Source organism: Bos taurus, chromosome 13 (genome assembly GCF_002263795.3).
Source record: "Bos taurus isolate L1 Dominette 01449 registration number 42190680 breed Hereford chromosome 13, ARS-UCD2.0, whole genome shotgun sequence".
In the NCBI taxonomy this organism is placed as follows: Eukaryota; Metazoa; Chordata; class Mammalia; order Artiodactyla; family Bovidae; genus Bos; species Bos taurus.
Window position 1 is genome coordinate 21383954 of NC_037340.1, and position 25037 is coordinate 21408990.

At 39.2% G+C, this 25037-nt stretch overlaps 1 protein-coding gene across 7 annotated transcripts in view; it reads left to right on the top strand.

The window, feature by feature from the left end:
* Window positions 1-25037, top strand: part of PLXDC2 (plexin domain containing 2) — a 430201-nt gene that overhangs the window by 71773 nt on the left and 333391 nt on the right. For 3 of the 7 annotated variants that reach the window (XM_015473986.3, XM_059892585.1, XM_059892586.1), the window contains exon 1: window positions 1-25037. This exon is cut by the window's right edge. The exons of 2 other annotated variants lie outside the window; for them this stretch is intronic. The gene's annotated coding sequence lies outside the window, so the exon portion shown is untranslated. 2 more of the 7 variants (XM_059892584.1, XM_059892587.1) reach the window with 1 other exon arrangement.

The window sequence follows — 25037 nt, forward strand, 5'->3', positions numbered from 1 at the left end:
AAAAAACATGTCACCTCTGGAAATATTCTGCTCTGGGCCATTGGATTTGGATTCCCCCAACCCACCCCCAGCCTTCCCCCCACCACCGGCTCCCCGACTTAACTCCTTTCTTTCCGAATCTTCGACTCTCCTACTGGTCCTGCAGCAGCTGTGGCTTCAACCATCGCCCTTGGTCCTCTCTAACTATTCTGCCGCGCTTTCTCCGGCTTGTGCTATTCCCTCCATAAGTTCCCTGATTTCTCTCTCAAATGCCTCTCTTGTCTCCCAGCCACCGGAAAATAGAATTCCACAGCTAAAGCACTGAGGAGATAACCCAATACGCCCTGTTCTCTTTTCTTAAAAATATTGGGTAGTTAGTATTTCTCTTCCCTTTGTGGTAATACAAAAGTACAACATTATGGTGCTTTGTGTGTCACTTACTCTGGATAAAAGTTTGTTGTTTGTCGGCTTTCAGTGTTTCTGACTTAAAGAATACTCGCACCTGGTTCTTTACTCGCTTCTTCCTGCGCTTCCCCGCCCCCATCCCCCGCTTTCTCTCTCGTCCCGTTTCTCTTCCCCAGTCTCCTGTAATTACCTTTCACATCTGTTAAACTGCCTTACAGGCTTTTGACCGGCATAGCCACAGACTCTAAGGTGGGAAATCCTATTTTCTGAGCTCTGCTCCCTTCTCCTCCAGGGCTTGCTGTGGGCTTTGTCAAATGAAAGCCACGGGGTCCCCACCTCTGCCTACTGCTTAAAAGCTCCTTGCCTCTTCCCTACACAGAAATTAGGCCTAATTTTAGACCCACTGCCTTTGGGAGGTTGGTCACCTCTGGAGTGATTTTAAAGCTAGGCGTGATTAAGGAAATCTCTCTTTTACTTCTACACTAATTCCATTTACCCGTTATAACTTATTTTTGAAGTAAAACTCAAGTCCAGTGACCCAAAGAATTGGTTTTACCTTCCAAGTCTGAACAGAGAAAACGCCAAGTGATATTACATGGGAAATTGCTTCTTTGATTTAAAAATAAAAATTGGATTTTTTTATTTTCGTAGGATAAAAGATCCTTACTGAAACAAAAGGTAGCATAGCTTCATTCTCATGTTAGATTGTTCTCTCTTGACCAGTTTTCTTGTTTATGGGGAAAAAAAGAACTCATGTGAAGAGACACTTCCCTATTTTAGAAGAAAACAAGGAATTTTAGAAATATAGAATGTTATTATTTCCAGTGCAAAGAAATTTCAGGCCACATTAACATTTCCTATAGAAGAGTCATATGCTCCTTGTGCTTAGTAGGTACTTGATCCATATTTATTGAGCAATGATAACAGCTAGTACTGAAATATTTCTTTTATGTGCCAGCCACCCTGCAAGGATTCTTAGTTAATCCTCACAGTCACTTAAACAGGTATGTGGTATTCTTGTTCTTGAGTTACAGGTTTAGCTCTAGGGTACACTGAGGTTAAATGACTTAAACTTGTTCAAGGTCTCTTAACCAGTAAGGAGCTAAGCAGGGAATTCAAACCCTGGCTCCAGAGGCTTGCTCCTACTCCCACTGTGTATACTGCCATCCCCTGTATAAAGACCAGGCTTGTTCATGACATTGTATATCAAAGATACCTGATGAAATAATTCTACTCATGAAGATTTCAGATGTAAACTTACAACTGTGACTGCAATCCAAATTGCTGGCTGTTATGTACACAAAATCAATAATCCTATACAGGAATATTGATTGCTAAGATTTCCTAATTCAGACTATTCGTGTTACTTCATCCTTGGTCATTAAAACTCAATCCTTTGGTCAGAATTTTACTTAAAGGAAACAATACTTTCTATAAATAAACATTGGCTTCTTATACTTTGAAATTCCTTCCACTCCCTCCCCCAAACTGCCCTCCACCTTTGATGGTCACTTTGTACAGCAGTAGGTTTTGATGTTCTCTGGTGTGCCAACAGCAGCAATAAGTCTCAATATGGATTTGTTTATCTCCAAATAAAACCCTTGGTGTGCAGAACAGACTAAGGCCCAAGTTAGACAGCAGGAGGAAACCTTCTTCCTGGCTGTTGGCTTAGAAGCAGTGAATGCCCTTTGCCACGGTAATGATTCACCATTGTTATCACAAGGGGTAGCTTCATGTAAGGCAGGTCAATTGGATAGCTGTTTAGAGATCTAACTTTTGTCCTCAGGGCTTGGCTCCAACTGTCATCCATGAAGGGTAATACTCCTGTTTCAGTGGGGCTGACATGCATAATCATATTTTACTGATCAGTTTATGCAGCCCATCAGGGGACTCCTGGGTGTGGGGAATTGATTTGATGCAGGACTTACAATGGTTGTGGCTATGATAAAACATGCTTTGCTCAGAGTTTTCTGTGTTCATGATGAAAAAATTGCCAATGTATCCATATAAAATATTGTTATTCTGAATATTAAGTCTTACTGCATATTTCCAAGGCTGAATATACATCTTAAGTGTATAACAGTTGTCATGTTTGTTTCAGGAAGCATTAAACAACGTTTGGCGGAATAAAAAGTACCATATTCTGATACTTCATCAGTTGAGATAGTTGAGAGCTTATAATAAAGTGTTCTCTGGGCTACTTAATTTTTACATAATGACTGTTTATACATGCATTTTTATAATGCTCAACCTTAAAGTCCTAAATTCCTTTAGAAAGTCACATAACATAAATAATTGGGGGAAGTATTCCTTTATTTAAGAATGGCCATCAAATCCATCTGAATATTCTAAGGCTTTTTTTACAGAAGGTATGTCTGGGTTCAACATAATAATAATGTTTCCTTTGCAAAGAAGCAATCCTTCTGAAATCAGGGCAGTGCATTAAGAGTGTATGATGCTGGGAGGGATTGGGGGCAGGAGGAGAAGGGGACAACAGAGGATGAGATGGTTGGATGGCATCACCAACTCGATGAATGTGAGTTTGGGTAAACTCTGGGTGTTGGTGATGGACAAGGAGGCCTGGAATGCTGCAATTCATGGGGTTTCAAAGAGTCGGACATGACTGAGCGACTGAACTGAACTGAATCTCTCTTTGACTGTGCACCCTCGATGTTGTGTTGGATACCAGACACAAAATCATATGCTAAACTAACTGGTACATATATAATATCATACTGATTGTCCTAAAACATTATGAAGTAATCAATACATATTGTAACAGTATTTTCAGTCTTTCACCTCTCTGCAGCCTTAAAGCATTCTGTATTTCTGAAAATGGAACTATGATATTTTATTCTTAAAAATTATTAATGGCTTACCTTGCTCTTACAATAACATTTTCCTGAAATAGTGAAAAAAAAAAGAGTGTATATAATAAACAGTTGAAAATAATCTTAGAGACAAGACCCAAGGAAGTGAAATTTTGTGATTAATAAAACAATTCTCCAGGATCTCTTCACTATTCCATCAGCACATCACAAAAGCACATGGCAGCTGGGGATCTGATCAACTAGTAACACAGCCTTTCAGAAATGATTCCTTTCTTGAAGCAGCATAAGTGAACTTTGAAGAGGAAACCTGAATATTCAAGAATAGGATTTAATAAATGACTTAAATGTGGGAGTCAACCATGCTGACAGTGAACCCACTCCAGTGTCCAGGGGTTGGACCTGATGGAGTTCCATTTCTGAAACGGTATAAAGTCAAAGAAACACACTGGTCCTGAGATCGCAGAGGAAGTCAAAGCCCAATTTTTAGAAGGAAAAACTAGCCTGGGCACTCCTCCCCAGGCTGGAGGTACAGCAGGAGCCAGGGCTGTGAGAAATCTTCTGGAGGAATATAAAGGTAGATGTTAATGAAAAAAGGAATTTCCAAGGTGTCCTTGGAGTTTAAAATCACAGGAATCCCTGGAAAACCAAAGGATTGGTACTTTCCACTTTCTTTTTTTTTATTTTTTTATTTTTTGGTACTTTCCACTTTCAATCACAGTCTAAGAAGTTAATTTGTTCCCCTAAGTTTTCCATAGCATAGTTCCCCTATGTGTCATAGTCCCATGAATCAGTGATGTGTTTGCATTAACCACTTTCCAGTTTCTGCCTTTCATATGTTCCTTAGAGGTCAAAGTGAGGTGAGGGGGGATATTCATTGGTTCACACATCTCCTTGTGCATACATGCTAAGTCGCTTCAGTCATGTCCCACTCTTTGCGTCCCCATGGACTGTAGCCTGCCAGGCTCCTCTATCCATGGGATTCTCCAGGCAATACTGGAATGGGTTGCTGTGCCCTCCTCCAGGGATCTTCCCAACCCAGGGATTAAAGCTGCATCTCCTGAGGCTCCTGCAGATTCTTTATCACTGAGCCATCTGGGGAAGCCCATATCTCCTTGTAGATCCTCTTAACTGGATTACTTTTCTTAACAACAACAAAAAATTCTTGAGCCTGGAATCATGGTCTTCTGTAGGGGGGCAATGATAGATCTCCTTCTGTGGATGAATTCAAGACTTGTCTTGTTTAGGAATCTTCCATATTCCAGAAATATATTAGAATACTTTTCTTTTTGTTACATCTCTTTCATGACTCTTTTCTTTAGTGTTATCAAAAAAATGTGGAAAGTATTTTCAGAAACAGAAAATAGAGAATATACTTCATGTTTTTTATTGTATTTAAAATTTTTAACATGTTTATTTTTTCGACTATGCATAGTGGGATATTTTTTGTGTGTGTGTGTGTGTGGCTATCCAGCCTATTGTCAGTTTTTCAGTTGAAAGTACCAAAGCCTAAGAAATTAAATGCTTGGTCAAAATCATACAGCTAGTTAGTAGCAGAGCTAGGAATTGATATTAGATTTCCCTAACTGGAGTGTATGTGATTGTATGTGATAAATCTTTGTATATAATAATACACTTGCAATAGGTAGTTCATTAATAAATAATAATGTAATAATGTGATTTTCAAGTAGCAGGACTGGCTAAGAACTTTGCTTTTGCAACATCAGAAATTATGCTATCAGCTACCAAGCATTTTCAGTCGTCAAAACTGAAGAACACCCTCTACCTATAACATCAACTCATAAAAAAATAGATTTTATCTTGGCTACCATACTCTGGAAGTTCCATTTAGGATTCATTTTTTTTAGATATAAAAATAAGTAGCATTATTTTCATATTTCAGATGACTAAAATCTTAGCCTTGAATCATTCACTCAATAAATACTAAGAATAGGGAAGACAGTTCCAACTTGACATCAAAGAGTTTAGATATAATAAAATTATCACCTTTTGTTCTGGTTATGCATATGTAACCACTTCTCTTACTCACTTAAGAATTTTACCACTCCATCATATCTGGAACTATTGAAACAGGTCTTAATCTTAATTTAAAATCTTGCAAGCACAACCGGTAGAAAATTAATAGCAACCACAAAAATTAGCTTTAATTAACAACAACCTCCAAAACTGATTTTAGATTAGTCAGTCATGCACAAGCAATAGAAAATTAACAGCAACAACAAAAGTTAACTTTAACAGCAACAAGAGAAGGTGACTTTAATTTGAGGATTAGGACACATAGATTGCAAACCTATATCCCTTCTTTTCTTTGCCTCTGAGGTCCTACCTCTTTCCTGGAACAAGAGGGGATGAGAAAGTTTCCTTATCAGTCTAGGCTGAGGACTGTTCCACAGTCAGATGACCGCAATTGTCAAACCACAAGTATTTGTTCTGTGGTTTTGAACATTTGACCTAGAACAGTTCCTTGCACACAGCAGGTATTCATCCCATATGTTAAAGAATGAATGATTGAGATAAATCAGTATATACTTAGCACCTGTAGTATTGCCACTAGTCTAGGTTCCATATACGCACCGCAGTTCTTGCCCTCAGGAGTTCAACCCTCTTTTCCTTAGCATCTTGTCTGGTGCTACAAAACTGAAACAGAAAACTCAAAAGATAACCTGTTAATCACATGCAGAGTTCACTTCGACTCTGCGAAGAGGAAGCCAACTTGGACTTCTGCTGTCTCCTCCTAGATGTCCTACCTCTCACATCTGCTTTTCCTGTCATCACAGAACATCATCCCCAGTCTCCTCTGGGACCTCTCTACCAGCTGTTTCTCTCCAGTTTGTTCTTAAAGTTGTCTCTCATATTTTTTGCATTATGCTTGTGGGAGATTTGCACACTTCATTGATACATTAACTACTTAAGGGATAATAATAGTAAGCATGATGGCCAATTTCCTTCCCAACTAGATCATTTATATAGATCAACCTTCTTGCCCTCCATCTGCTGCTTGAGCTGATGATATTCTGGTGGTTAAACATTCTGGCCTTTAAGGTGCCAACTGCTGCCTAATTAAAACATCATTTCTGCAAAATTATTGCAGGGTTATTGATTGCACCTATTAATATGAGAATAAATACTCATGAACCATATCAAGTAGCTTCAAAAAGAACCTTGTAAGGCCAAATCACTACAATCAAAGTACAGAAAGGAGCAGTACTTTGCTAGTAGGGGTACCTCAGATGGATGTATTTGATCTGAAAGTATCACTAAACTCTTATTATTGGGGAAAGAAGTCAAATTTTTAAAAATCTTTCCAAATTAAATATCACATAGTTACCAAGGGCTTCCCTGGTGGCGCAGAGGTTAAAGTGTCTGCCTGCAATGTGGGAGACCTGGGTTCGATCCCTGGGTCGGGAAGATCCTCTGGAGAAGGAAATGGCAACCCACTCCGGTATTCTTGCCTGGAGAATCCCATGGATGAAGGAGCTTTGTGGGCTACAGTCCACAGGTCGCAAAGAGTCAGACACGACTGAGCGACTTCACTTTCACTTTCACTTTTGCCAAAGGTGAGAAGATGATAGGATCCTGAGTTCATTGTATAAGAGCACAATGTGTGTTATTTTATATTTCTTTAAAACTTGCCCTTATGATATGCTAAGTCACTTCAGTTGTGTCTGACTCTTTCTGGCCCTTTGAACTGTAGCTCACCAGGCTCCTCTGTCCGTGGATTTTTCAGGCAAGAATACTGGAGTGGGTTGCTATTTCCTCCTCCAGGGGATCTTCCCCAAAAATAACATAATAAAACTACAGTATTTTAATGAAAATGTCTGCCTCACCTGTTCTGATTTTATTTTAATTTCAAATCCTTCTATCTCTTGAATCAATTTTTGACAGAAAACCACAAAATTCTGTAAAGCAATTATCCTTCAATTAAAAAATAAATAATGTGGCAAAAAAAAAAAAAAAAAAGATCCCACAACTAAGACTTGGTGCAGCCAAATAAATAAAAATTAAAAAAAAAAAACCTTCTGATTATTCAGTTTTTTGTCATATTTTCTTACATGGTTAGAGCATGATTTTATTCATAATCTTCTAGATACATCATGATGGGAAAAAAGATACAGACATGAAGCTAGGAAATCCATCACACTTCCTGGGGATTTCAATTTGGCCCCAATAAAATTGTTTTTCCCTGTCCTACTGATTGTCTGCAAAGCCACATAACAAATGTGATTTCATTTCCCTACTTAATTTGAAAATATCATTTAATGAAGGGCTTGAAAAGCAATGAGGTTAAAATACAAATAGATGCAAATGAGAAATAGAAAGAATACAGGGATCAAAAGGTCAAATTAGGACTAAGAGGTATATGGTGGGAAGTGGTACTTTGTAACGATAATTTTTAAGCTACATGTCTCTCAGCAATCACTTAGTTGAAATTTTGGTTGTGACCTTCCTGATGACTAAAGCCAAAAGGGAAAGAAGCAGTTACATTATTCACAATTGTCCCCTAGGAAAAATGCATGCCATTTCTTTAAAAGAAGCAAAAACTTTTCTTCAATACAGAAAAAAAGAGTTGTATGCCATGTATTCAGGTAAAATCCTCTACAAAGTCCCTATAGTTTTGGAAATAACAAGTACCTCGGGGCTTCCTGTGTTAGAGTGTTTCAGTGTAAGCGGATGTCTGGACTCTGGGCAAACAGAACAGTGTGTGCAAATGTCTTCAGGCAAGGGCATGCATGGTGTTTAAGGGAACGATCCAGAGACCTGTGTGTCGCAACAGAATCAGTGAATAGAAAAGTGAGAGGTGAGTTCAGAGATCTAGGGCAAAAGGGGAAATCACAGAGGCCTGGTGGGGACTGTCAAACTTGGCATTTGCTCTGACTGGAATGGGACATTGGAGTGTTTTAAGCAGAGGAGCCACACAACCCAGCTTATGCTTTAGTATGATTATTCTGGTTGCTATGCTGAGAATAAACTACAGGAGGAATAAGGTGGTAGCAGGAGGCCTGAGTTAAGAGGCTATTGCAACAATCCAGGCAAGCTGGGCTTGGGCCCAGCTAGTAGCATTGAAGTTTGTGAAAACTGATCAGATCCTGGGTCTGTTCTGAAGGTAGAGCCAATATGATTTTCTGAAGATTAGAGGAAAGTGAGAAGTCCGAGTCAGATAAAAAGCAGGCCACCATTAGCTTTATTTGTACCTTTGTATGAACAAGGAAAAGATGCTCCCTCTTGGACCTTATAGCTTTGGAGATTGTAGTTTGATGGCAAGTGCATGAGTTGGATTTCAGTCCCTCACTTGAGCCGCTTACCCAAGTCTATTTGTCACTGGTTAGAGGATTCATATATTTTCTCTGCTTTCCCTACTCCCCACCCGCATTAAGGGAGCATGCATTCAACTCATACTTAATCAAAGTTGGTCAACTTCAAAGAGATGGCAACATAACTACTATAAAAAGTTTACTGTAGCATATGAACCTTTTTTTCTCATGGAAATGTGTTTATTAAATTTTCCTTTGATTTTTAGATACTAGAATTTTATTTTCGTGGGAGCTGGGAGCCTAAAGTTCTGAGGCTAGATGATGGTGGTAACTCCACATTATCATTCCTTGTAAGGATCTAGATGTTTCTAGTTCCGCTGAGTTGTTGTTGCTTAGTCATTGAGTCATGTCCGACTCTTTGCGAACCCATGGACTATAGTCTGCCAGGCTCCTCTGTCCATGGAATTTCCCAGGCAAGAAAACTGGACTGGGTTGCTAGGCTCTTCTCCAAGGGGTCTTCCTGACCCAGGGTTCGAGCCCATGTCTCCTGCATTGGCAGGTAGATTTTTTACCACTAAGCCACCTGGGAAGCCCAAGTATACTATATATTATGACGGATAGTTCTTAAACATACAAAGCAAAAATATTGGAAATATACCTCTAAAAGAGATGGCAGGGGTGAATGTTGGTGAGTGTTGGTGGGTGGTGTACTTGTAATCTGAAAGAAGTTTACTAGTACAGCTCTATTGAGCCTGCAGGCAAATAGAGTATAGTTTACTAACTCTTTCATGCCTTTGTCCCTGGAGTTCTCTGCTGTCTAGATATTACCATTCCACAATGATGACCACAGAGATAGCAACATCACCCTGTACCACTCAGGCCCTTTGAGTGTGCATGGCTGATTAACACAGACACACTCATTAGGATGACATGTTATGGTGCATTTGTAGTTGGGGCCCTGGAATTCTCTCTTTTTCTTTAAACTGAAGTAGAGTTGATTTACAATGTGTTAGTTTCAGGCATACAGCAGCAAAATGACTGAGTAATATATATACATATGCATATGTATATATATTATTATTATTTGATTCTTGTTCCATTACGTGTTATTACAAGATATTGAAATAATTCCCTGTGCTGTACTGTAAATCTTTGTTGCTTACCAGTCTTAGTAGTGTGTATCTATTAATGCCATACTCCTACTAAATTATCTGCCTCAGCCCCCAGCGACCCTGTAATCCCATCTTTAAAGAAAATATTTTGTGGAGAACAAAGTACTTGTGCCTGTGTAAATCAGCCACACACACTCAAAGGGCCTGAGTGGTACAGGGTGATGTTGCCATCTCTGTGGTCATCATTGTGGAATGGTAACATCTTAGCACAGAACTCCAGGGACAACAGCATGAAAGAATTAGTAAACTGTACTCTATTTGCCTGCAGGTTCAATAGAGCTGTACATTTTAACTACATTTTAAAATAGATTTGGTTTGTTTTATTCTCAGATTCTATTTTATATTCATTTTTTTGACCCAGGCCCATGGCAGTGAAAGCTCAGAGTTCTAAAGCACCAGGGAATTGCCAAGTCTTTTTTTTTTTTTTTTTAATTTATTTTTTGGCCTCATCGAGTGCAGCACTCAGGATCTTAGTTCCCCAATCAGGGATCAAACCTGTTCCTCTTGCATTGGAAGCATGGAGTCTTAACCACTGCACCTCCAGAGAAGTCCCTTAACCACATCTTATAGCACTTACAGCATCTGAGTTTTAGAACTCAGAACAGCACCTGGCTTCTAGTCAGGCTGATGGAAGGAGCTTTCATCATCGTCTTCATCTTTGTGATGACTTATACCTGTCTATTCCCTCTCGCCATCAGAGAGCAAGCTTCCCAAAGCAGGGATCGTGATTTAGTCTTCTCGATTCCTCTAGTACACTGAACACTGCTCGACCCCATAAGTGTTTATTAATAAGTGAGTAATTCAATACATAAATGAATGAAAGAATGAATGAATAATCAAATAATTGAGAGCAAGTAAATGAGAGCAAATAAATTTGCTGGTCATATTCTATTCTGCCCCGGCCATCCGATCATTCCTCTAGTCTCTTGCCAAGCTGCTGTCAACTTTGATTTGTGACTTTGGTAGAATATATGCTGGCTTCTACAAGCTTTATTAATCTCTTTCTTCTTGCTAAGTTGAGTTTGGATTCTAGAATGCTGAGGTGGTAAGACTCTGGGGTGTACTCTATTTTTCCTATGAACCAGAAGTAAAAACTAGTCTGGGCAAGATAAAAAGGAATCTAAACGAAGAAATGTGATTGCCTCATGTTCTCAAGTGTGTGTGTGTGTGTATAAAATTCTGCCACACAACAGTTACCAAGATTTCTGAGATTTTGATTCAGGAATTGTCAGCCTTGCTGAGGCTACTGCCTTATTCATAGGTCCTTTCAGAGCTTCAGTTCTTGCCCATAGAATCTGGGTTATCACACAATAACACACACCATGCAAATTCCTGAGAGGCTGACATACAAAATAGAGCACCAACAGTTACGTTACACATACCACAGCAAACAGTTGTGAAGATGGCTTTGTCAGTGCATTCTTTCTTTGAAAGGAACTTTATATGGTGGTGAAATTATAATCAAAACTTGTTTAATGATCAAAACTAAGACAAATTAGCTGATCCTAACAGTAACAATGCTCAACAAAGAAGACTATCTTCCCCACTGTAAGAACAGAGCTTTCAGTGACCTCTGTCTTGAATACCTCCTTCCCTTAAAATGTGGGGAAAACTATGGTCAGTATTCCAAAGCAGTCTTAAAGGCTTTGGTGAGGAGTAAATGAGAAAATATATGCAAGATATATCACCAGGTAATTAGGTTATTTTGTACCAGTATTCTTCACATTGGGTTATTGTGTACCCATGATAGAACACAAATGCTTACCATCTTGATCATAAACTTCAGTACTTACTATTCCTCATAACCAATCTATTTTATTCATCAGAATCGTACTATGATGCATTTCTTCGGAGTGTTAAAACTTCGTAAGCACCAAGCAGAGGACATTTCCAAATAGGACTTCTGTAACCAGTGAGCTTTTTGATCATTCTGAATAGTAGGGAAAATTGAAATTGTTCTGCTGAATGGAATAAAGATTTAAAGGTTATCTTTCTGCATCTGCTTCATGTCTGTGCATCTTAAGATATATATTCTGAACACCATTCTTATTTAACTTCAAATACCCGATGCCTCTCTTTAACTCTAAATATTTCTTTAAAATTTGCTCTGGGATCATTTTTAAAAAGACCTTTGTACCTGTCTCATTCAAATTTCCTAAGGTTATTGTTTTGCCCTACAAAACTTCCTGAATATTTTACCCTATATTTGAGTCAATATCTTTGTGATAGTAAAAACTGTAATGTTAGCCAAGCAAACCTTTGTTAAATACCAAAAGCATTGGGAAGTGTTAGACTTATGGATTCACAGGCAGAGGAAGGGGGATCGTTGAGGTCACCGCATTTCACCTTATACTTAGAAGAGAAGCCAAATGACATCCACATTGAACCCAGTACAATATGTGTGGTTAAGCCAGGTGGAATCCTGTTCTCTTGCCTGTACTTTACAGCTTTTCCTACCATGCCAAGAAACACCTTTTTCTATTTTCAGTTCATTAAAGAACAAAAGTATTTTATCAGTGGGATTTATTATAATATATTTTGGGTTACAGATGAGTATTTAAAGCAATTTCCTGCAAATACAGATAGTGAATAGACACATAATATTTCAGAGTGTATGTTCTGTGTAAGCAAATTCTGTTTCTCCAGCTTTGAAATTTCTGTCTGCTGTATCTCAAAATATTTCCCTGAAGCAATTTCCATTTTTTAATAGTCTCCACTCTATCTTAGTTTATTACGCATGTCATTTTCCTCCAACTTGGTTTATTTTTCTCAAACTGATTCCACATGCTACTTTCAATCACAGCATCTCAAGACTTTGGATGAATGGCCCTGAAGCATTTCCCTGGCTTGGCATTCTGCAAGGATTTCAGTCTGAGTATACAGAGGCACTAGAGCTGAGATGTGAAATACTTTGTCTTCGTATTGCCTGTCCTTCCATAAACCAGTTGAGATTTAAAAGCAAACAAAAACTTACTTTATTCTTTGTCTATAAATTTAGATTTTTACAAACTCCTTTTAAAGTCAGGTTAACCAAATGAACAGAAATCAATCTGAATTTTTTTCTTTTGAACATTCTAGTAAGTTGTCTAACCTTATAATAGCTGGAATTTTGCCATACCATGAAGAGGAGGAAACCTTGGGAGGTGAATAGAAAAACTGTTTATCAAACATCTCTGATGTATGTAAGTAAAGTGCTAATTACTGCTTTAATTTCTTTATGGTACAGTTCAGTTCAGTCTCTCAGTTGTGTCCGACTCTGCGACCCCATGGACTGCAGCACACCAGGCTTCCCTGTCCATTGCCAACTCCCAGAGCTTGCTCAAACTCATGTTCATCAAGTTGGTGATGCCATCCAACCATCTCATCCTCTGTTGTCCCCTTCTTCTCCTGTCTTCAATCTTTCCCAGCATCAGGGTCTTTTCCAATGAGTCAGTTCTTCTCATCAGGTGGGAACAGTATTGGAACTTCAGCCTCAGCATCAGTCCTTCCAATGGATATTCAGGACTGATTCCTTTAGGATTGACTGGTCTGATCTTCTTGCAGTCCAAGGGATTCTCAAGAGTCTTCTCCAACAAAACAGTTCAAAAGCATCAATTCTTTGATGCTCAGCTTTCTTTATGGTCCAACTCTCACATCCATACATGACTACTTTTACGGTTGACTTTAATATCATAACACTTTTTTTCAGAGTCAAATTCAGTGGCCATGGCCAGTAGGAAAAATGATATTAGTAATATCTTCATAAAATAGATACTGGTAACAGCTATTTTCCTTTCTCCTCTAAAGGTGTATATTGTATTTGTTTTAAAGAAACATAGGTAACATTCATATTTCCCTGGTGGCTCAAGTGGTAAAGAATCTGCCTGCAATGCAGAAGATGTGGGCTCGAACCTTGGGTCAGGAAGATCCCCTGGAGAAGGAAAAGGCAACCCACTCCAGTATTCTTGCCTGGGCTATCCCATGGACAGAGGAGCCTGGCGGGCTGCAGTCCATGTGGTCTCAAGGAGTCGGACATCTGAGTACATGTACACGCACACACAGGTAACATTTAACACAATTTTTAAGCTGTCACAAATTCTTTCAGAAGTTGGTGGTATATAAAATCTAAGAACATGAAAATAGAGACATGACAGCATTTAAATATGAGAAATGTATATGCTAGTTAGCTCTATATCTAGCTGGACAGTAAAATTTTTCTTTGGATAAGCACCCAAAGCTCGAATTGTATTTTCAAATAACTAGTTCTTCTAACTGTATATAGTTGAGAAAACCAGAAACTGGAGCTATTTTAATCTGGAACTGTTTCCTAAGGCAGTTTAATTATCTAAAATGAAGCTTTAAAGACTGGTTTCTTCAGCTTTGACCTGGGACAGCTTGACTTTTAATAAGCTCTCATGTTTGAGATCTCCCAAGTTTTTAGAGTATCTGAATGTTTCTGAAGGCAACAACATGCGATGAATTGAATTCCCATAAAAACCTGTGAGCATCAGTTTTTTCTATTAATAAATTATAACTTCAAACTTAATATTAGGTTATTTGAAATTTTATGTTTCAGTTCATTTATTTTCAATTATTCATTTAGCAACTCGTTTGGTAGCTAAGTCATTTCTGAAAATTAAAATTTAGATAGTATAAATTAGTAAATCCCTGTGCTTTACTCTATTCTTTTAGTCAGTTATGATGGATGAAAATAATGATACCTACTATTTGGGATGCTCAAACAGTAGTATACCTTTTGGAGAGGAACATTTTTTTTTCTTTTTCATTTTCTTTTTAATCTTTTAAGGCAATCGCACCCCACTCCAGTACTCTTGCCTGGGAAAATCCCATGGACAGAGGAGCCTGGTAGGCTGCGGTTCATGAGGTCGCTAAGAGTCAGGCACTACTGAGCGACTTCACTTTCACTTTTCGCTTTCATGCATTGGAGAAGAAAATGGCAACCCACTCCAGTGTTCTTGCCTGGAGAATCCCAGGGACAGAAGAGCCTAGTGGGCTGCCGTCTATGGGGTCACACAGAGTCAGACACGACTGAAGCGACTTAGCAGCAGCAGCAGCTGCAGCAGTGTCTTTTGGAATGGTAAATTTTGGCCTAGATCTATAAGAAAAGTTAATTTCTACTGAAGCTTGTTACTTTAATTCTACCTGAATCACTTGAGTTACAGTAGTTAAAACATGTACATTTACTCACACACACATTGATAAGGATGATGGTTAAAAGGAAAAATGTCTCCATTCCCAGCAAATAGAAAGATGAGAAGTACACACAGAAAATTAAAAGAAAAATAGAAATAAAGAAGGAAGAAAGGACGGAAGGAAGGAAATATTAAATGTGTTTACTTGAGTAATAATTTTTTGTTCTTTTTTGCGGAATACTAAATAATTGCACGTGAAGTGAGAGTCGCTCAGCCATGTCCAACTCTTTGTGACCCCATGGACTATACAGTCCGTGAAATTCTCCAGGCCAGAATACTGGAGTGGGTAGCTTTTCCCTTCTTCAGGGGATCTTCCCAGCCCAGGGATTGAACCCAGGTCTTCCACATTGCAGGTGGATTCTTTACCAGCTGAGCCACTAAATCATTACATGGTCTAGTTTATTTCTCTTATTCCTTAGCTTTCTTTCCTATTTTAAATCTGAAAAGAAGAGGCAGGTGAAAATATGTAAGGATCCACATGGATTCCACTATGGATTCCACTCTATTGGCATATGTAATTACTATATTCTATGTCAACAGAATTTTCATTGATTTATCCATAATTACATAGTAATTTCTGAAATTAATTGGAATTCTATATTTCCGAGACTGTTATTAATTTACCAGCACATTTTTCCTCTTATGTTTTACAGCAAAACACTGTGCTCTGCGAATAAAGCTTATTATTCATGAGAAGCGATATGTCAAAAATTGGAAAGTCAAGGTTACTTTGAGGATTTCTTGTGTCCATTTTCAGACCAAAGCATTTATATGGTCATGGAGATACAAACAAAAACATGCTACTTTTATGTATTGACCTCATTTATACATTTGAACAACCCAAGGCATGGCCATTATTATTCCTATATTTTTTGAGATGGGAATACTGAATCTTAGAGAAATGTACAGAAAACTGAAGTCCAAGGTTACCAGTATTATAATCAAGGTCTATCCTCATATCCTTATACTTGAAACCATAACGTTAACTCTTCATTTTGGTGCATTGACACGTCTATCAGTATATAATGTTCCTTTCCGTGTCCAGTAACTTTCTTTGGTTTGAAGTCTGCTTTATGTGATATTACACCTTTCTTTTGATTGGTATTTTTTAATATAATTTTGTTTATGTATTTATTTTCGCTGTGCTGGATCTTCCTGGCTGCGTGGGCTTTGCTCTCATTGCAGCGAGCAGGGGCTACTCTCTGGTTGCAGTGCACGGGCTTCTCGTTGCGTCGACTTCTCTTGCTGCAGAGTATGGGCTCTAGGGCACACGGGCTTCAGTAGCTGCCAGCACTTGTCTCAGTAGTTGCGATGGCTCCCGGGTTCTAGAGCACAGGCTCAGTAGCTGTGGTGCATGGACTTATTTGCTCTGGGGCAGGTGGGATCTTCCTGGATCACTGGTCAAACCCATGTCTCGTGGATTGGCAGGAAGATTCTTTACCACTTAGCCACCAGGGAAGCCCTTGATTAGTATTTTCATAGTATGTCTTTACTTTCATCCTACCTATATCATTGTATTAGAAATGAGCTCCTTATAGACATCACATAGTTGGAGCATTTTTAAAAAATCCACTCTGCCAATCTCTCCTTCAATTGGCCTATTTAGAACACTCATACTAAATGAAGTAATTGACAGTGTGTTAAGTGTTTAACTTCTTTCTGTATATTGAGAAACATATTGGAAACTATTATGGTTTTGCTTTCAAATATCTATAAAAGAATTTTAAAAACTGGATAAAGAATAAGTAGTATATTTTATTTACCAGTACTCTTACCTGTTCTGTTGATTGCTCTGATGTTCCAAGTTTTTTTCTGTTGTCATTCCCTCTCTATTTTCATCAGTTCTTTTAACACAAGTCAATTAGACATTCTTTGCATAGCAAGGTTCCCTAGAAAGTCTGCCTTTCTGTCTCTACCTTTTAGAGTTTTCTGCTGGTGGTTTTATTCATTTTAACCAGGGTTTTAGGTGTGATAAGGGGGAGATGTGCTTGCTCCGTACTTCCAGAACTGAAGTCCCCACCACCCCTACTCATTTAAGTACAGTTAGCTAACATCAGAAACATGCGTAGGAACAGAGAGCTCACTTTCCCCTTTTCTCTGTCTCAGAGCCTAGAGTCTAACAGCCAGCTCTAAGTATTCACCTCATTAGTCCAGAGTGCATCTGACTTGTAAACGTTGTGGGGAAGAATATAGTTAGCTGCAGCAAAGTAGATAAAATACCAATGAGGAAATTATGTGGAAGAAATTTTTCCTTTGCTTTCTTCTCAAAATACTTATAGATGGATGAGGAACTGAAGTTGGGAAAACACTCAGGTAAATCTTAAAGCAGTAACTGCTAACAGTTATTTACAGGCCCTCTGCTAATCTTTTTACTATTTTAATCTGCATAGTGCTCTATGAAGTGACCATTATTCTTATTTCTATTTAACAGACTTGAAAATTGAAGCTCAGAGACAAGTCTCACAGAGCTCTACAGTAGTGGTGCTTCCGGGAACTCAAATTTCCCCTCAAATATCACTGTGTTAGAAATAAACACCAGAAATAAACACCCCACTCCAGTACTCTTGCCTGGAAAATCCCATGGACAGAGGAGCCTGGTGGGCTGCAGTCCCTGGGGTTGAGAAGAGTCGGACACGACTGAGCGGTTTCACTTTCACTTTTCACTTTTATGCATTGGAGAAGGAAATGGCAACCCACTCCAGTGTTCTTGCCTGGGGAATCCCAGGGACGGGGGAGCCTGGTGGGCTGCCGTCCATTGGGTTGCACAGAGTCGGACACGACTGAAGGGACTTAGCAGCAGCAGAAATAAACACATGAAGTACCTGACATACACTTGATGTTCCAAAATAGAAGATATAGAATAATTATGATTTTTTTGTAGTTTAAAGGTTCATTTGATCTGACTGTGTTCCTGGTTCTCCAGCAGTAAAGTTCAAGAGCAGAACACGGGAAAATTTTCTAGCTAAATAAAGCTGTTGAAAACAGGCAATATTTAGCCATGATAAATGCATTGCCAAAAGAGTCTGAAGACCTTTCTTCTTTATAGAAGTCTCACTTGCAGAAATCAACTGATTTTCATCATTTAAGTTAGAAGGCTGGTATTAAAAGGTCTCAACTCTTCTTAGAAAATTGTGGAGTTTGTTTAGTCAGGGCTTGACTCAATTCTGACCCCTGCTTTGTGTTACTCAGAGTAGCACAGAGCTTTGGTTCCAGCCATGCCATTTGAGCAAGGAGCACTCTCACAGAACCTGAGCATTGCTCTGAATGTGGCCACAGAAGCAGCATGGACCTGGGCTTCACGTACTTCTGTAACCAAATGAAGGATCTTTTATGTCCTTGGTGGGCTGTGATTTAAGCTGTGCCAGCCCTTCTTATAAACTACAGTGTCCTTCCATGATACCTTCGATTCACCCCGAAGCCGATCTTCAAAACTATTACAGAAACTTAAATCATGCTTCATACTCATCAAATTCTACGACTCTCCTTTAACTTTTGGACATAAATTCTCCCAGATGGTTTTGCAGTTCTTTAGAATGTCTGACTCAATTAAACTCCAATCCTTTTAGCGATGAGAAGTGAATGCAGTTTCTAGTTGTTAAATGCTCATGTTCAATTTGAATTTCAATAACTATCCTTTTAGGTTTAGGCTGTTTGTGTTTTCTCACATCAGTAAGATAGGGATTCAGACAATGTGGGTGTCTTATTAGAGATTGCTGGAGAAGACTCTTGAGAGTCTCTTGGACAGCAAGGACATCAAACCAGTCAATTCTAAAAGAAATAAATCCTGAATATTCATTGGAAGGACTGAAGCTGAAGCTGAAGCTCCAGTTCTTTGGCCACCTGATACGAAGAGTCAACTCACTGGAAAAGACTCTGATGCCAGGAAGGATTGAGGGCAGGAGGAGAAGGGGGCTACAGAGGATGAAATGGTTGGATGGCATCACCAACTCAGTGGACATGAGTTTGAGCAAACTCTGGGAGATGGTGAAGGAAAGGGAAGCTTGGCGTGCTGCAGTCCATGGGGTCGCAAGCAGTCAGACTCAGTCAGACATGACTTAGCAACTGAACAACAATTTAACCTTTAATTTAACCTTTAATTCTCCAAAGTCTGTGATCTGTGTCAACAGCTGAGTAAACCTTTTAATGGGTTTACTTTTAATGGGTTAACCTACTCATCTGAATGTATTATAATACAATAAATTAAATTAATACAATACATTAATTAATTAAATCAATTAAATTAATACAATAAATTAAATGCCTATATTATGCTTCAACTTCCTCTGAATAGCTCATGAACTAGAGATCTGGGTAACAAAGGAAACACACACAGTTTTCTCCTCAGACTAAAGCAGTGAAGCTGATTTGCAAAGTTCACAGCACAAACGCTCCTGGTGAATGATGCCAAGTTGGGCACACCACGTTTCTCCTCCAGCTTGAATGAGCTAGGGAAATGCTTTCACCCTTTCTCTTTGCAGGTGCCCCATTCCTGGAGTCAGCCTTCTTGGATTTCAATCTATGAACTGAGTTCTTACACTCCATTTAGCCATTGGTTAATTTGTGCATCGTAACTAGATAAACACTGTCTTCTTGCCAGAAATGCTAAGCCGGTCAAACCCTGAGTTTAGATTGCTACACTATGCAATACCACTTTCATCTAGTCCTTCACTTTACAAGAGAGGAGCTTAAGGCTGTGAGAGATCAAGGAAGCGTTGCTTGAAGACTTTCAGCTGGTTCATAGCAGAGCCAGGAAGTCCCAGCCTTCCTTCTCAGAATAGAATGTAATTAACCTGGGCTGCAATGGTTGAAAAAAATCTTTGCATAGGAGATGGAGCTTCTAACAGCCTAGGTAATTAGAAGCATGTGAGTAGGTAGAGTTCAGCATCACCACAGTTTCTGTAGGAAGAAAATTCTGTAAAAGGTCTGTGAAAATGATGAAAAACATAGATGAGTCTGGAAGACTATGAGCATGCTGATATTTTCTAACATCAAGTATATTAAACACAAGCTGAGCAAATTGATGCAGCTGTTTTTTAATTGAATACAAATTTGAACTAATACCTGTTTTGAGACAAAAAATAGAGGCTTGCCTTGGCTTGAGTAGGGATTGGGAGGGCTGAAAATTGTGGGAAAGTGCTTACTAAAGAAAAGTAAGAAATTAAGGCAGGCACTGCTTTTCTGTCCTCTACTAGTGACACTCCTGGAAGGTAAGTACAGAGCAAGTTGATCATTATATGCTTTTCTTAGCTCAGAGAGCAAATACAGCTTTCTTAAAGGGCATCTGTAAGGATGACTTCCTTTTCAGTGGCAGGTAACAGACTGCTAAGTGTTTCTAAATTATTAAGAACTTACTGCATGATGCATGCAGTACAAGTGGAGTTGCAGGCCATATAGAGAACCATTAACTCAAGTATAAATATGCATCACTGTTGCTGAGTTCCTTGGAGTTTTCTCACAGGAAACAACCTGGGCAGTTAGTGAAGACATTTGATGTATTAGTATACACTTTGTGAAGGGTATACACCTTGTGAAGTGTCAATCACGTTAACTTAGACCTTGCATTTGTAAATATGTGGTGTTTACTGTATTCCACAGTGACTATAAATTATGGAGAAATGTCAACAGAAGAGGGTCTCACTCTCTATAAGTGGCTTCTGATTATTCCTAACAATGTGTTTTTTGAAAATTGTTTTTCAGTCAATGCAATGTAGGATTTTTATCCCAAAAAAGTGACAATAAAAATTCATATTATAGACCCTTTAGCTTTAATTGCTATTATATGTGTATTTACATGGTGGTGCTCAATTTCCTTTGCACCAAAACCTTATTTTTAAAAGGACAGTCTTTACAATTACATATATACAAGGTATGTGTGTGTGCTCAGTCATTTCTGACTCTTTAACCACATGGACTGTAGCCTGCCAGGCTCCTGTGTCCATGGGATTTCCCAGGCAAGAATACTGGAGTGGGTTGCCATTCCTTCTCCAGGGGAATCTTCCCGACCCAGGGGGCGAATCTGCATTTCCTGTGCATCTCCTGTGCATCTCCTGCATTGACAGGTAGATTCTTTACCACTGAGCCTAGGCTCTTGCTAAAAGGACTGCAATTTGCTGGCAGAAAATATTTTACACTGCCAATCTAGTTAGGAGCCTGCTGTAAAAACATCTGCGGCTTGAAAGAATTGGAGACAGCTAATAACAGTGACTATAATTAATAGTTAATTGTTTTAAGGAAAGCAATTAGCAAATTGAGCTGATACTTAATCTACCCGGTTAAAAACAGGAAGCAAAAAGAATTCAGAAAAAGGAAGCAATGTATATTGTATCCACGGTTGTTTCTAGTGGAGATGGTCAGTTTTTCACATTTTCTTTTAAAATATACCTGCTGAAATATACTTTGACCCCTAAGACCTAGTTTATTTTACCTTTATTCCCCTGCTGTTTGTTGCTTAAACCTTCACTTTTGCTATTGGGTATTTAAAGTCAATCTGGTACTCCATTCTAGACACCATACTTTAATACTGACGTTAAGCAAACTGCACGGGGGCAACTAGAGAGGGGAATTACTTGATTGTCAAGTGCAGCAATGTTTAGTCTGCAGAAGAAAGATTAGGCCAAGACATCCTAAACCACCTACTAGAATTTGAAAGACTGTGTTTTAAAAGCTAGAGATACATGTATTGCCTAATTCTAGGAAGTTGATTTAGGTCCAATGGATTAAAAGAAAACCAATTGCCACTTTTATCAACCCCAAACACACACCCAAATAATTTTATAACGTTCCTGCATAGCAATACGTGACTGGAGCTTGGTTGCTACCACTTTTTAAGGCTATCTGAGTCCATTTGAGCTACTCTAACAAATATACAGTAAGTTGCTGGCTTAAACAGCAAACATTTATTTCTCACAGTGTGGGAGGCTGGGAAGTCCAAGTTTAAGGTGCTGGCAGATTCAGTGTCTGGTGAGATCCTGCTCATTTGTTCAGAGAGGACGGCTGCACTCGTGTCCCCAGGTGACAAAAAGAGAGCTAACTAGCTGTCTGGCCCTTTTTTTTTTTAATAAGGGCACTAATCCCATTCATGAAGGCTTCACCCTCATGACTTTACCTCTCAAAGGCCCCATTTCTGAAGACCATCACATTGGGATGAGGGTTTTGACATATGAATTTGGGGGACACAAATACTCAGCCCACAACAAATTAAACAAATATCTCCTGCTCTCTCTACCTGGTGCTGATCCCCAGCACTGAGACCCAACACCAAGAGCTGTTTATCATTGTGCCTGCACCTTGGTTTCATTACACATGGCAATCTGTCATGCTAATGGTACTCATTAAACCTCTAGACACTTGAGTTTTGTCTCCTGACATCTGAGTTTTTTGTATCCATGATTGTGATACTTAACGGTTCAAAATGATGGGCTATATTCTATTGATTTTTATTCTGTTTGAAAATGAAAGTCACTCAATCATGTCTGACTCTTTGCAGCCACATGGACAGCAGCCCTCCAGGCTCCTCTGTCCATGGAATTCTCCAGGCAAGAATACTGGAGTGGGTAGCCAGTCCCCCACCCAGGGATTGAAATACTGGGTCTACTGCAATCTGTTGCAGGCAGTTTCTGTACTGTCTGAGCCACCAGGGAAGTTCACTTATTCTGGTTAAGGGAACATTTTACTCAACTTCAATTTGTATGATTTAAAAAAAAAATGGCACTTTTCAGTTTCATAATTTAAAAAGCATAGTTTGTGATGTAGCCTTTTACAAAATCATCTTAACTTTTGTGAGCTAAAATGGAAAAGATAGTTTCACATACATCAATTAGGAGACAGCCAGTTAAGCACAGAGTGCTACTCCCTTGTGGACGTTTCAGAGGGGCAGTTTCATCTCTGCTGACCATTCTTCTCATCACCAAGTACTGAGATCCTTCCTCCCTCTGGATGGGCATGACATTCACCCAGAGATTTGGAGAGGATTCCAATGACACATGATTCTGAGATGGTTAATTGACTTTAGCCATGCAGCATATGTAACTGGAAAAAACCAAAGCACGACATGTAAATTTTAGCTTCATTTTTTCCTCACTGGACTCAGTTCTGCTTATGATTTTCTCCTCTTCTTTGAGGCTCTGGCTTTAGCTGAATGGGGTCAGTGCTGCGAGACAGGCTGTTGTGTAACTATTGTGAGGTCTGTGCTCTGCCCTTGAGGCTCTGGCCCCAGGAGGTGAGGGGCTGAAGGCAGTTTGAATTCTGCTCACCAAGCCCAGTGCCCTGGGGCCCGTTGGACAGCTCTGCCTAAGTGCCCAACGCAGGGACACTCGACTCTAATGTTCTGGTTTGTGTCTCTGCCTACTCACCATGGACTGAGGGACAGTTTGCCAGTGTGGGTAAAAGCTTAACATAACTTATCCTTTGTGGGGCTATTCCTTGAGAGTAGAATTACATCCGTGTGTTGGAGTGGAGGGTGAAAGTGAAGTGACAGTGAAAGTCGCTCAGTATCTCTGACTCTTTGTGACCCCATGGACTATATAGTCCCTCTTAACTGATGTCTATGAAACTATTTTGTCCATTTTAGCTCGTAAAAGTTAAGATGATTTTGTAAAAGGCTACATCACAAATAATGCTTTTTAGAGTATGAAACTGAAAAGTTCTGGCATGGAATTCTCCAGGCCAGAATACTGGAGTGGGTCGCCTTTCCCTTCTCCAGGGGATCTTCCCAACCCAGGGATTGAACCCAGGTCTCCGGCATTACAGGCAGATCTTTATCAGCTGAGCCACCAGGGAAGCCCAAGAATACTGGAGTGGGTAGCCTATCCCTTCATCAGTGGATCTTCCCGACCCAGGAATTGAGCTGGGGTCTCATGTATTGCAGCTGGATTCTTTACCAACTGAGCTATCAGGGAAGCTCATCAGGAAGCCATCAGGGAAGGAGTGGAGAGTAATTAAACACAAACCAACATTGTGTACTTGATGTTTTGTCCAAGCCCTTGTTCTGTGGATCAGTGGGAATGACCTGTTGCTGGTGGGAAGTCATTCTCGTCTGTTGAGGATGACTTGAGGACCTCCTCTGGATTGGTCCTGCTGCTTCTCCTTTACGGTTAATTGGCTGGGATGAGCCTTCCTTGGGAAGAGAGGATCAACTGTGACACTTCAGGGAGCATATCTGAGAGTTGGTGATTTGAATAGCAAAATATAGCTCAGTGATTCTAAAACTACAGCATATTTTTTAAAGCTCATAAAATTGCCCAAAGTGCCAGAAATCCCCATTTTGGACTGCCTTCAAGGCGATGAGAGCTCAGACACTGACTCATCGAACTGTTTCCTTATTAACAGATGTGGTACCAAACATTTTTGAGGATTGAAAAAATGAGCTGTTGTTCAAAGCCTGTGAGTCTCTTAACTACAAAGCTCTCTTAACCTCTTAATCTTGAGACTTTGGGGATTTCAAAGGAAATCTGATCACAATGTATCAATATACATACTGAATTTTGTTGTTGTCTATCTTTAACTCATCCAAATGCTATTTGGCCAAAGACACTTATTATATTTGAGAAATCTTTTGAGTCATTTTATAAACTGTTGGGCGCTCTATTTCTTTCAGCCAGGAAGTTGCAGTTGCCAGCATTAAGCAGAAAGTATGTTATTGAGTTTTAGCTTTATTTAGAAAGAATGAGGTTTCATGTGTTTGTGAACAGATTTATTTCACTGACCGTCCACTCCAAACATCACATAACAGTTGAAATTTCTCTTAGCATTAGATATACTATCAGAAAAGTCTCCCCTAATTAAAACAATGATTATCATTTTAACAAAATATAAATATATTTGTGTTCAACACAATAGAAGAGAAAAGTTTATGAAAGAGTCCCACAGGAGTAAAAATCAGTCCAAGGATTTATGTTTCTTGATGTTGTGCCATGTTCTTCTGAGGGTTTGGTATTGGTGTACATACTCATTAAACAAATACTTGTTTTCAGTGTTGGCAGAAAAAATGTCTTACCCAAGTGTTACACTGAGGTACTGGAAAAGGAAATCACAACCCACTCCAGTATTCCTGCCATGTGAAATCCTACAGACAGAGGAGCCTGGCAGGCTACAGTTCACAGGGTCGCAAGAGTAGGACATAACTTACTGACTAAACCATCACCACCACACTAAGGCAAGTAAAGGTAACTTTTAAAAAATTCATGCCAC